Below are 13,225 nucleotides of genomic sequence, written 5' to 3' on the forward strand. Positions count from 1 at the left end.
GTCGGGGGCGGGGAGGCGGGAGGGGAAGCGGGAATTCCTACTTTCTCCATAAATTGTATGCAAATGGGTTCCTTCCCTGGCCGAGAGCCAGGAGCGAGTGCGTCTTTCATGAGCTAACCCTGTTCCGTTGGGAGGGCTGTTCCTTTAATTCGCTAACTGAAAAAGTGGGAAAGGATGTCTGGAGGCGAGGCGTCCCATTACAGAGGAAGGAGCTCGCTATATAAGCCAGCCAAAGTTGGCTGCACCGGCCACAGCCTGCCTACTGTCACCCGCCTCTCCCGCGCGCAGACACACGTCCCCGCCTCCGTGGGCACAAAGGCAGCGCGGTTGGGGGACTCGGGACCGCGCACGTGGGAACCGCTGCTGCTTCCCACTCCAGGTGCTTCTTCCAAGGATCTAGGTCTCTCCCCCATCAGAAAGGTAAGTCTGTTTTTCCCTCATCACTAGAGATCCTTATGATGTACGGATTGCATTCCTCGTACCAAATAAGTTGTGATTTTATATTATAATTATAAAACGTTTGGGTGGTTTTGTTTGTTTGTTTTTCCGCTGCTGGGAAAAAAAAAAAAAAATGAGTGTGTATTGGTTGTGTTCAGATGCACCTTGACTGTTCTGGTTTTGTAATTTTGTTTGTTTTAACTTTATGAATAGTCAGACTTGGAAGAAACTTTTTGTAAAGTTGTTATTTTCAGCTGTTCTGCAGAGGAAAAGTAAGAATTTTCTCTTAAACTTCCCCCTACTTCTAGCCTGGCTGATTCACCTGTATATATATTTCATTTTGAGGGTTAGGGAAGTAGAGTTTTAAGGTAGAGTTTGCTCATAGCCTGCCCCTGGGATGGGTTAGAGGGACTTTGATAGTGGAGTGCAGGGAGAATACAAAAGTTTACATCTAAACAGACCTTACATAAAGTTTACAAACAGTTTTGTACTCATTCCCTCATTTGGTCCTCAAAATATTCACCCTGGAGATGAGAGTTGGGGGACAGAAGAGAGGAGGTGGCTCCTGGGCCAGATGAGTAACTGACAGGCAGCTAGAAAGTGGTGGAGAACAGCTTTATTGGGGTGCCTAGAGCCAGCAGCATCCCACATGTCTCTAGAATCACCTCCTCCTCCTCCTCACCTCTCATCACAGAAAGATCTGAGCAACAACTTCCCCCAGGTATGGGAACCCTACTGCCCCTGGTGTACTTTGGAAAGAATTCAGGGTTTCTTCTCACCCATCAGTGTTGTAAGAGGAATAAGAGTTTACCTTTGAAGCCAGAGGTGTTTGGTATTCTCCCCACCACCATGCATACGACCCTGAGAAAGATACATCGCCTCCTTAATCCTCAGTTTTCCCATCTCTAAAATGGGGACAATAGCGTCTGCTGTCGTTTTGAGGAGAAAATGAGGTATAGAAAGATCAGCAGTGACTGCTCAATAACTGGAAGTTTGGATAATCATTGTCATTGCCAAAAACTGCCATCACTCTGGAAGTTAAAAGAGGCACTTAGCCAGTGTTGGATCGTTTCTTGTGTATTGTTCCTCAGCCCAGCCCCAATCCCCACTTTTTATCTCACCCAATCTGAGAGTGTCTCACCAGGCTGGCAGGTCTGAGACTTGGCTATATTTTACAAGCAGGAGGTTGTGTTGGCACAGGTTGGAGAAAAGGTAGCAGCCCGGGGCTGGATGTTAATGTCAAATACTGATTCTAGAACGTCAGGAGGTTTTGAGTTTAGGCATCTGCAGATTCAAAATCTGACAGCTATGAAGTATGATGCTGTTGGAAACTCTTTGGAAAGCTTTCTGTCCGGAGGGAGAGCAGGACAGGGAGCCCCACTTGAAGAATGAATGCCTCTTTTTCATGTTTTTGTAGACTTTTTCCCCCATTTTTACAGAGCTTTCCCATATGTGCTTTAGAAAGGAAAAGTACTACCCACCCCAGCCAGGCAAGCCCGATTCAGGACTGAAGATTTATTCAGTCCTAGATAACCCAGTGAAGAGTTTCTGGCATTGTGCACATACAAGCCATTTGCAGGATATGTAAGTTAGCGTGCTTTGGCCCTTGCATTTCAGGAAGGTGACTGCTTTGGGGGGAAGAAAAAGGTGCACAATATGAGTATTCTCTGGTTTGCTCAAACAGAGTAAATTGGACAAGGATTGAAAGGGATGTTGCCAAGCTCTACGGTCATTAAATATTTTTTCCTCTATGCTTTGTTTTAAAAACCTAGCTTCTCTATTTTATCTCCCACTAACCTCCTCCTTCCCCGCTCTAAGAAGTTACTAACCTTTCAGCCATCAGCTTTGTCATTCACATAATGGAGATGACAAACTATGTCTCACAGGGTTCTTGCAACATTCAAATGACATATACATGGCAAACTCTTGGCATAGTACCTGCCACATATTAAGGGTTCAATAAATGGAAACTTTTCTCTGTTTATCATTTTACAAGGACTTGTCCAACATTAATGCTCTAATATCATGATTTTTGAACTTATTTTTAATGATGGAAATATTCACTACATGAATTTACGGCAAAACCCCAGTATATGACAGATAAATGCAGGGCTGCTTTAGTTGAAGTGAGGTCACAGGGTCTAAAACTTATACTTTTGCTCTTAGCCTCTGTGACATTGCCACAGAATGTCCAATGACAAAAAACACAGTTACAAATCATGAAACCAGGCTATGTGCATTCTGGTTGCCCTTCTACCCTTCAACAAGGATTTTTGCGCCTCTGAGTCACCATCTGTAACAGAAGTAAAAGCAAGTCCACAAATAGTGCAATAGACAGGAATGTATATGAGAAATTTAAAAGGTTTAACAAAGTCTATTTTAGTTAATTCTAACGACAATGATAGCCAAAATATATGATGAGCCTACTTTCTAAACTGTAGCCCTTTGTGGGATCATGCACAGCATGTCTCTGAGGTGTGGACTATATTGTTGGACAAAGAGATGGCTTCAAGAACAGGCAGACTGAATAAATTTACTAAGGTCCTAGAACTTGGAGTGATAGAGCCAGGTTTCACACCCAGGACCCCGTGATCACCAAGTCAGAGGTACATTCTGCCATGTTCCTTCTGAATGCTTCTCTGCTTCTTGCCTGCCTTTAGAAGGAAAACACTTCCTTTCTGACTAAATATGCCCCTCCGGGCAGACTGTGGCCACCCATAAATACAGCAGTAGCGTGATCATATAACCAGAATGGAATTTGGAAAGAGAATTCAAGATGACAGAATGAAAAACATATCCCCCTTAATCCTACGCTTTCTAATGCTTACAATAAATTAAGAGCACATATTCTCTTCTCTCTCTGTAGATTTCTATAGACACCTAGCTGTGCTTTCTTACAAGAAAAAACATCCACTGGACCAAAGCGCAACCCTCTTCATGCTGAAGCCACTTCAGTTTGAAATGTAAAAAGTCTAGGTTGCAAACATTTAGTTGGTTCAAAATAGACGTCCTTTTGTGATGGTAAAACATGCAAACACAAAGTTGATGGTAAGGGCTATGTGTGACATATGTAATAGGAGGGTTTGCCAATAGTTTCTCATTTAATTCTCACTCTAACACTACAAATTATTAATTACTAGCTCAATTTTGTGGCTAAAGAAATCAACACTCAAGGAAGTTAGGTGACTCATCTGAGGTCTTTCTGTAATTGAGGGGCAGAGCTGGCTTTGACCCAAGCTTTCTAACTAATGCCCTACTCTTCTTTCTGCTGTGCTACATTGCGTTCTGAAGTTAGGCTGTGCTGACCAAGTTTAGAACCTTTAATGGTGTCTTTCAGTGAATGATCAAGATGGTGGAGAAGGCCCCAGTTGTCATTGGTGCCTATTGATTTTACAGAACAGCCCTGCATGTATCATTTTTCATGGTTCTCAGCAAAGGTCAGGTCTCAGTGGTGCAACTCTCTGCCTGGAAACAGGAAAGTTCAAATTTCAGCCCCTGGAAGAGAGAAGAATGAAACTAGAGGTAGCAGTCAGGTCACTCCTGCTAATTTTTCATCTCAGAAAAGTGGGCACACAGGTGAGCCAAACATCTGGTTTTAAAAGGGCTGATTGGGAGGTAAAGTGAAATTGGCTTTGGGGCCATGAATCCCAGGACAATTTGGAAATGGTTGTAGGCTCCAAGCCACAATTTGAGCCACAAATTCGGGGAAAGCCTGGGAGAGGAAGATTATGATTCAAATACTTCTCACTCTGAGAAGATTGTAGGGAATCCCCTTGAATCTTATCCTGGTCCAGTCTGAACACCTTCAACATGTGGGAAACATTAGATGAAGGCTCCCTTCCAAGGAGGAAAACCCCCCTCAAAGTGTGATGTAACCAGCCGCCTGCAAACCCCAGGCCATAATTCTATTCAATGTAAAAGACAGAGATGGTGAACTTACCTACCTTCGGGGGCTATACATGCTTTGTGACTTTTCTGTAAAGGAGAAAAGTCTGTGTACCAACCTGATTCTAATCCTAGTGGCCAGACTTTTTTCAGTTATGCCCCTGAGCCTAAACTCCATTCCCTCCACCTTGTCTCACATTTCCAGCTTCTCCTCCACTTTAGAAACAACTCTATCACCATCGTTACTCTCTTTGACCCTTCACCATGGAATAAAAGCAATATGTCCAGGTCAAAAGCAGATTGTGAATGGAAAATCCCTTCCATGTGCATTTTCAGTCTATCTGTGAATGGAGATTTTAACAATATGTATTTCATGCCATGTTGTCTCAGAATTTTGAAATTTCCTGAAGTTCATAGGTCCTTCATGATATAGCCATGGTAACTCAAATAGCTTTGTTTGGTCCTTTAACCTTCCCCAAATACCCTACACCAAGAGCCAGAGATATATCATGAGCTCTGAACATAGATAGCTTTGTTTCAGAATTAACCATTGCTCACCTCTAACCCTAAAGCTGGCTACTGCTAACTTCGACAGGAATGTGTCTGAAATGTTCTCCTAGGAGAATCCTAGGGGATAATCATAATAGCTAATATTTACTGAGGACTCTACAGGCATCATGCCATTTAGTCAACCATAGCTTCTAGTAAGTCTTAACACCCACCCCATTCAAGTATGCACAATGTGAGGCTAAAAACGTTTAAGTAGCTTACCCAATACCATGCAGAAAGTACTTGGTGGAGTCAAAAATCAAACCCGGTTCCCAGTCCTGAGAGGGTGTTTATAACCATTTCGGTAAGGAAGTCATGCTCAGCACCCTAATTCTATTCATCTTCTGATGAGAGAGGGCTAGACACAGCAAAGCTAAGAAAGAGACAAAAGCTTGTCTTTTGGGTCCTTGTGTTCTTTGACAGACTGGTTAATTTTGCTATCTCCAGCTTGCTCCTTCAGGCTTCTCCTCTTGAAAAAACTGTAATTAAATGATCAGCATGTGACCCATAATGTAATATATTTTCTCTACTAGACTTTATGCTGCATGAGAGCAAAGCCCGATCCACATCACATCCCCGCAACCAGCCCGAGACCTGAAGCACAGACACACATAAGCAAGTGCTGCCCAAGGGAAGCCATGAATGCCCTGCAGGCTGCCTGGAATCCCCCTGCTCCAGGTTCCCACTGAGCTCTACCCGTCCCCCACTGTGTGTGTCATAATTACCCCTATGATTGCCTTCCCTGCCACACTGGACTGTACACCACTGAGGTCAAGAACGTTAGGGAGGCAGGAGCTTTGTCTACTGGAGTTTGTTTTCCCCAAAAAAAGGTCAACCATGGGCAGACACACCATTAGCACAGTCCCCAAAGGAGATACCCAGGATTGTGGAATGGTCTTGTGAAGGTCGATGCACAGATATTGCAGAGGAGTGCTTTAACTTCTAGGTAGGTTACTATTTTCTTAAATCTCCTTAGGGAACATAGAATTTTCAAACTGTAAGGGCTCACGGGCAGCCTCTAAGCCAGAATCTTTCAGACTGGATTTTAAAAAGAACCTCAGAGGAGATTTGGGGGCTGCTGTGGAGAGACAGGGAGGTCAAGCAGGGGATTCTCCTCAACTTATATCACTGAAAGCCCCTCCACTTATCTGTTTTGTACACTGAGCCTCCTCATGAAATTTCATTTGATGAAAGGGTTCTGTGGGGAAAAAACAGAATGTTTTTGTAAATTGCTGGCCTAGGTTAGCATACCTCATTTTAAAGAGGGTGAAACTGAGACATAGAGAAGGGAAAGATCTTTCTAAGATCTTCTGCCAGTTGGCAACAGGGTCAGTGTGGAATCCCAGGTCTTCTGACTCTTGCTCTTGGAAGCCAGGGACAATATTAAAAGTTTCAGAATTAAGACATTCTTTTAGAAAAGAAAAATGAACCGAGTCTTATTTTCTCAACAGCCTTAACTCATATGGACTGAGCCAAGGATGACTAGTACCTCTGTATTCATTATCTATTAATGCATACCAAATTACTTTAAATCAACACTCATTTATTATCTCATGGTTTCTAGAGGTCTAAGCACAGCTTAGCTGGATTTTCTGCCTCATGATCTCTTATGAGGTTATTGTCTGTGTTGGACAGGGTTGATGTCCCATCTAAAGGCTGAACTGGGGGATGATTGGCTTCCAAGCTTGTTAATGTGGTTGTTCGCTGGACTCCATTTCTTGAGAGATATTGAACTGAGGGCCTTAGTTCTTTGATGGCTGCTGGTCCAAGACCACCCTCAGTTCCTTGCCACATGGGCTTCTCCAGCAAGGCCATTTACATTAACAAAGCCAATGAGAAAGAGAGTTGCTGGGCATGGTGGCCCACACCTGTTGTTAATCCTAGCACTTTGGGAGGCCAAGGCAGGTGGATCACTTGAGGTCAGGAGTTCAAGACCAGCCTGGCCAATAAGGTGAAATCCTGTCTCTATTAAAAATACCAAAAAATTAGCCTAGCATAGTGGTGGGCACCTGTAATCCCGGCTACTCAGGAGGCTGAAGCAGGAGAATCACTTGACCTTGGGAGTCGTAGGTTGCAGTGAGCCGAGATCTAGCCATTGCACTCCAGCCTGGATAACAAGAGCGAGATTCCATCTCAAAAAAAAAAACAGGAGAGAGAGAAAGAGAGAGTCTGTAAGCAGGAGGCACATCACAATCCTGTGTAATCTAATCATGGAAGGGATATTCCATCACCTAGTCATATTCTGTGTGTTAGAGGAAAGTCGCTGGGCCATCCCACACTCAAGGGGAGGTAATTGCACACGTATGAGAATGCCATGAGGCAGTATCAATGGGGTCATCTTAGAGTCTGCCTGCCACAGCCTCCAACACTCCAGTGTCACCAATTTCTGGCAACTTCTTATGAATGACAAGTTCACTCAACCCATCTGTACACTCCCTGATGAGTAATAAAAAATTATGGCAGCCACTAAAGTGGACTAGTTTTTATTTAGCATCCTCCCATGTATATAGTGGAGTCAGGTGTTTTGATTAGTTGTTTTAACTCACTGGGTAGCCATAATTTCTCCTGAATTTCACCCCAGGGATGGGCCTTTCAAGGCAATGATTCCAAGTTTATTTTATTCTAATAATTTTATTTATTAGTCAATGTGACCAAAACCAAAACTCATCCATTGTCCTCCTTCTCAATCTATTCCTCAGTAGATATAATAATAAATAGTAACATCTTCGATTAATTCTTTTTTCCTTACTATCCCCACATACAAAATATTGTAGTCTCTACTGCCTTGACAAGCAAATCTGTTCACTGCCTCCCCACTTGCTCCATCATCATCCCCTGCCCCACCTCCATTACCCCTGTAGTTCAGGTCTTGGCACCTCACAGATGGGCCACTGCAACAGCTTTTCCACTGGCCCCCAGCAACCCAGCCCTCCCTTTCTTCAACCTGAGTCATAGAGTTAACATTCCCAGGCCTCAAGATTCCAAATGCTTCTCCTCTGCCTGCAAAAATAATCCAGATATTCTGACATTCAAGATTCTCCATGATCTTGCTTCTGGTCTCTAAACAGATCCTGGACTTCAGCTGTAATTCATACTCTTCACATCAACCCTTTTATTCCTTTTATGTCCTTGTAAATGCCATTCCCTCATGCCTAGAATATCCTTTTTTATGTTTTTCACCTATTCATATTTTTCTCTCAAAATTCAGTTCAGGCACCACTTCCTCCAGGTAAATTAGATGCCCCTTTACTGTCATCTCATTCTACCTATGTTTCTTTTTTTAAATCTGTCATCTCCTTTGTCATCCTGGAATGGACTGTCTGCTCCTCTTGACAATATAGTTCTTAAAAGAAAAAATTGTATCTGGTTTATCTGAAACCTAGCACAACCAGAATAAAGTTAATCTTTAGCAATTAACAGGAGCCTTTGCTGTGTCCCAGATTTGGACATCCTCTTCCTTAGCAGTTTGCTCAGAAAGCCCAGAACTTGAAGTTGTTTTCACGCTTCATCCACTGGCTTACAAATGTGCAGTGTGGTGACACAACATGTGACAGGAGGAAACCATCCCAGCCCTAGGACAGGAAACTGTCTCAGAACACAGACCTCAAGGAATGTGTTTGCTTTCAGAGGTGGCCTTCAGGATAAAACACAAATTGCTCTGGATTTGGAAAAACCAGTACCAAGGACAGAGGAGTCCTGTCTGGAGATTTTAGGCTGAGTCACAAGAGATAGCTGAAAATCTGGAGGTTAAAACAAAGATCAGTCAACAACTAATAGGAGGAAAGAAAAGGCTCAAGGGAGGGATGGAGACAAAGAGCTGTCTATCTTGGACACAGAGAAGCTCACATCCCATGAGAAGAAATGAATAATGGTTAAGAGTATGACTTTGGCATCAGAATCCTCTGGGTCCAAGAGGTATTTGCTTGCTATGTGATCTTGGCCAAGTTACTTAGCTTCTTTAAGCTAATTTTTTCTTGTCCATATTAAAAGCAAATAGTAGCACCTAGTTTAAAAGTTTATCGTGATGATTAAATGATGTAGTTCATGAGCATTGCTTAACACGGAAACTGGCATTCAATATAAATGTTTTGTTGTCATTGTTTTGTTAGCTGTTGATCAAATAGTTCTTGATGATAAGATCCCACTGGAGAAGCAGTTCCCAAAAGTGTGTCATGTGGAAAAGCATTCTCATGGAAATCACCCAAAAAAGGATTTTGTGGCCAAATGAGTTTGGGGAACACTTGATACTCTTCTGTTCTTGGAAATGCACAGCTCATATGTCCATTCAATGCATAATTTTAGGACTGGTGATAAAATAGAAAGCAATACAGTCAAGATCCCTTTATTCATGGTGTTTACATTATGGTGGGGTATCTTAGTTTGTACAAGTTGTTACAACAAAATGCCATAAACTGAGTGACTTACAAACAACAGAAATTACTTTCTCACAGTTCTGGAGGCTGGGAAGTCCAAGATCAAGATGGCACCTTCTATGTCCTCACATGGCAAAAGACATAAGGCAGCTGGGGTCTCTTTTATAAGGGCACAAATTCTATTTATGAAGGCTTTGCCTTCATGATCTAAGTACCTCCCAAAGACTCTGCCAACTAATATTATCACACTGGTGATTACGTTCCTATGTGTGGATTTTGAGAGAACACAAACATTCAGACCATAGCAGGGGGAAGGCAGACAATAAAAAGGAATCACATAAATTTATAGCACAATTTCAGGTAGTGATATTTGCTAAGAAGAAAGACAAAACAAGGTAAGGGGATAAACAATGACTGGTGGGGAGAGGGGTGCTCTTTTAGATGGGGTGAGAGGTGAATGGGCCATTGTGCAGACATCTGAATGAAAGGAGAGAAGGAGCTCTGTAGGCAATGGCTAGGAGTTTGAATTTTATTCTGAGTGTGGTTAGAAGCCAATGGATGGTTCAGGGAAGTAGAGTGCATCATCTGAGAAATCTTGCTGTAATTAATCTGTTCAACTCTCATTAGCCCAGTATCTCCAAACATACCTGACCATAGGACGTGTACCTAAAAACATCTTGCAACATAGTCTGGGAAATTCTTCACTGGAGTACAGGGCTTCATAGATTTTAAAGGGACTGCAAATTTGCTCTTTTTCATCTAGATCAGCAGTAAAAATCCAGACATACTGCTTGGGACATAATAGGTATGCCCAGGAAGGAAAACCTAGCTCTAGAGGTAAAGACAAGCAGGATGTCATCCCAATTAGCAGCTCTTTCTGGCCAAGACAATCAATGAGCACAGCCAGGCCTCAGCAGATTCTGGAAGCCCATTTGATGCCAACGGAAACTCGCCAGTATCTACCCAAGGCTAATAAGTGTTTGCAAACAGTACACCTTGGCTTAAGTATTCTCCAAAAAGGAAGTGCATAAAACTTGAGATCCAGCAGAGGTTCTGGGAGAAAAACAAAGGTCAAATATTTTGGTGCTTACATGTGCACAGCCACCAAAGAGCTGCTGAAGGTCTAGGAAATGGAAAGTCAAGGTATCCACTTGAATGCTGATCTCTTTGTTTATGGAGCAGTAAAAATTTAAGTTTTTACCTTATCTGAACTGAAGAAAATTCCTTTAGGAGTCAGCCCAGTGTAGCTCAATGTAGTTGAAAGCACACATTTTAGAGCCACAAATAAATCAGGATTCAAAAGCTGGCTCTGCCTCTTAAGCCAGTCATGGAAACTCCCTGAGTCTCAAATTAATTTTCAAATAAGCATAATAATACCTAACTCACCAGGTTGTCATGACAAATGACAAGATAAATGATAGCATGAATAAAAAGCATTTAATGTAAGATTTGTCATAAAAATGTATATAATAGCCACTCAAAAAAATGTTAGTTTCCTTACTGTTTAATTCAATCTGTATTTAGTTTCATAATAGAAGCTGTCATTTATTGAATAACTACTATATTCCAGCAGAGGTTAGCAAACCACAGGGTGGCAGCCTATTTTTGTAAATAAAGTTTTATTGGAACACTGCTATGCTCATTTGTGTATTATCTATAGCTGCTGCCTCTACGATAGCAGAGTCGAATAGTTGTGACTGAAATCATCTAACTGCAAAGCTCAACGTATGTTCTATCTGTCCACTTAAGGAAAAGTTTACTGACCCCTTCCAGTCAATCTACTAAGTTTTTATACGTACTTTCCAGTCACCTTAACCTAACAAGGTGGATATTATCATACCTATGCATATAAAGAGATTGAAGTAGAAAAAAAAAAAATCAACTAGTAAGTTCCCCTCCAAAAACATAATGTTAAACTCTATACCTAAAAGAAGTTCAGAATAATGATTAAAAGTTATTCGTTTGTATGATTCATCTTCATTTGCCTCTGCCTTCCTCTGACTTGTATTTCTTTCTGACTAAATTTCTTGAATTTCCTGCCATATGCTGAATTAAATGATCCTATTTAGAAGGAATGTTCCCTCCTTTCCTTACTTATACAAATAGGTTGTTTGTTCATAGAAGTCCACGCTTTCAAAACTGAAAGTGGTAATTTCCAGCACCTCTGAAATGCTCTCCTGCCTTGACTGATTTCTTGGAAACCACATTTTTTTTAGCTAGTACATAGTGTGAAGCCCAGTTTTCCAGAAATGATAGATTTTTAGCTCCCCCATCTGCTACTTCTCACTGTATCTTCCTCTCACTTATTAACCTTCTCTCCAGGTCAGACTCAAGGAGAGCAGGCTTTTCTACAGGGGCTTTAAAGATTTGCCTAAGACATAGATGTTATAGTCCACCTGGCCTATGCCCTCCCCTCAAGTTCACGAATATAAATAAAATAGTTATGTAAATCCCAGTTCCCAAACACCATCCTACCTTGTTCCATTTTGCAAATCCAACAACTCTATTCATATTAATTATGTTGGGTTTCTCTCTGATAGTTAGTAGATAAATATTAATTCTTTAACTTGAACAATGAATCTTACTTCAAAGGTAACTTGATATAGCAGAAAGAGCATAGACTTTGGAATTATAAGACTGTTCTTTATTCTGATTCAAATAAATGCTGACTGGGCCACTTACATAACCTCCTTAAGCCATCGGTTCTCTTACCAGTAAAATACAAACAATGCTCCCTAATTCCCACAGTTGGTAACATGATTAAACAGCATTTGTAAAGTGCCAGGCACAGTATAAATATTGACTTACTTGCCTCATAGTTTAAATTGCTCAAGATCCTCTAACACAGAGCTTCACATTTTATCCCAGACAGGTCATAGTTAGGTATATCGCTGCTTTCTTCTAATACAGAAGGAAATGAAAGGAGGAAGGGTCTAGGATTTGTTCTCTATCAGTTCTTCCCCTATCGTGTGCCATCAAACCTAATCCTAATCCTGTGACTCACTTCAGACAGAGTAATCAAGTAGATTTGGGAAACACTCTATAAACTGTCCCCTTCTTGGAGATTTCCAACGAGCATGAACCTATTAAACACCCTGGAAAATCCTGAAGTAAAGAAAGTTGTGTGATTTGTTTGGCTTAAAATCATATATGGTTTAAAATAACATTTTCCAAACATGTTTAATTAGGAAATCTTTTTTCCCTCACATTAGTACCTATCAACATGTAGATTACACTTTAGAAAATGCTGTTTAGAGTTACACAGCTAAGTTAAAGCCAAGTTAAGGGAGTTAGACATATCTCTATTTTTCAGGTTCTTCTGCAGTCTTTCCTGTCCTGCCTGTAGATCATAAAGATGCTTCATTGCCAGTAGTTTCTCTGGACCCCGACCTTAGTTATGCAAACCATCCTTTAACACAATTAAAACAAGTGAATCAGTTCACCTGATTTAAATTTCTGTTCCCCCTTTCGAGCTATGTGATCTTGAGCTGTGTGAGCCTCAGTTTTCTCATCTATAAACTGAAAAATAAAGACAACTACCTCAGAGGTCTTGGGGAGGATTCAATGAGGTAATCCACAGAAGACGCAAAAAGCAGTGTCTGGCACAGACACAAATGCACAAATGCAATCAATGTTCATTATTATTGTAGCATTTAGATGGTCCCATTTTGGGAAAGTGAAAATAGACAATGAAAGTATGTTTGCTTTGCCTGGGGTCACACAAATTTATTACTGGAGTAGTCTTAGTTTTCCCTGAGAGTCTGGTTTCCTGCTTCCAGTCCTAGAGACGTATTTTTGTTTCACGAGTCATATTCTTTCAAAATGTATCAGACTTTATTGAACTTGATTTAAACAGGATTTTGTAATTGTCAGTGGCTCCATCTGGCTCCTTCTGATGCAAACCCCACTCAAGCAGGATTCCATTCATTTGAATATTAGCACATTGGATCGGAAAAGATTTCCAAAGCTGTCTGTTTTGC

The 13,225-nt window shown here is 41.3% G+C and overlaps 1 protein-coding gene across 2 annotated transcripts in view; it reads left to right on the plus strand.

Annotated features, from left to right (window-relative positions):
* The first annotated feature begins 243 nt into the window (after positions 1 to 243).
* Positions 244 to 13,225, plus strand: part of TNC (tenascin C) — a 98,749-nt gene continuing 85,767 nt past the window's right edge. Inside the window, exon 1 of one of the 2 annotated variants that reach the window (XM_023223745.3) lies at positions 244 to 420. The gene's annotated coding sequence lies outside the window, so the exon portion shown is untranslated. Of the gene's footprint in view, positions 421 to 5,671; positions 5,819 to 13,225 lie in introns of those variants that run through there. The other variant, XM_023223746.2, reaches the window with a different exon arrangement.

Source organism: Piliocolobus tephrosceles, chromosome 14 (genome assembly GCF_002776525.5).
Source record: "Piliocolobus tephrosceles isolate RC106 chromosome 14, ASM277652v3, whole genome shotgun sequence".
Taxonomy (NCBI): domain Eukaryota; kingdom Metazoa; phylum Chordata; class Mammalia; order Primates; family Cercopithecidae; genus Piliocolobus; species Piliocolobus tephrosceles.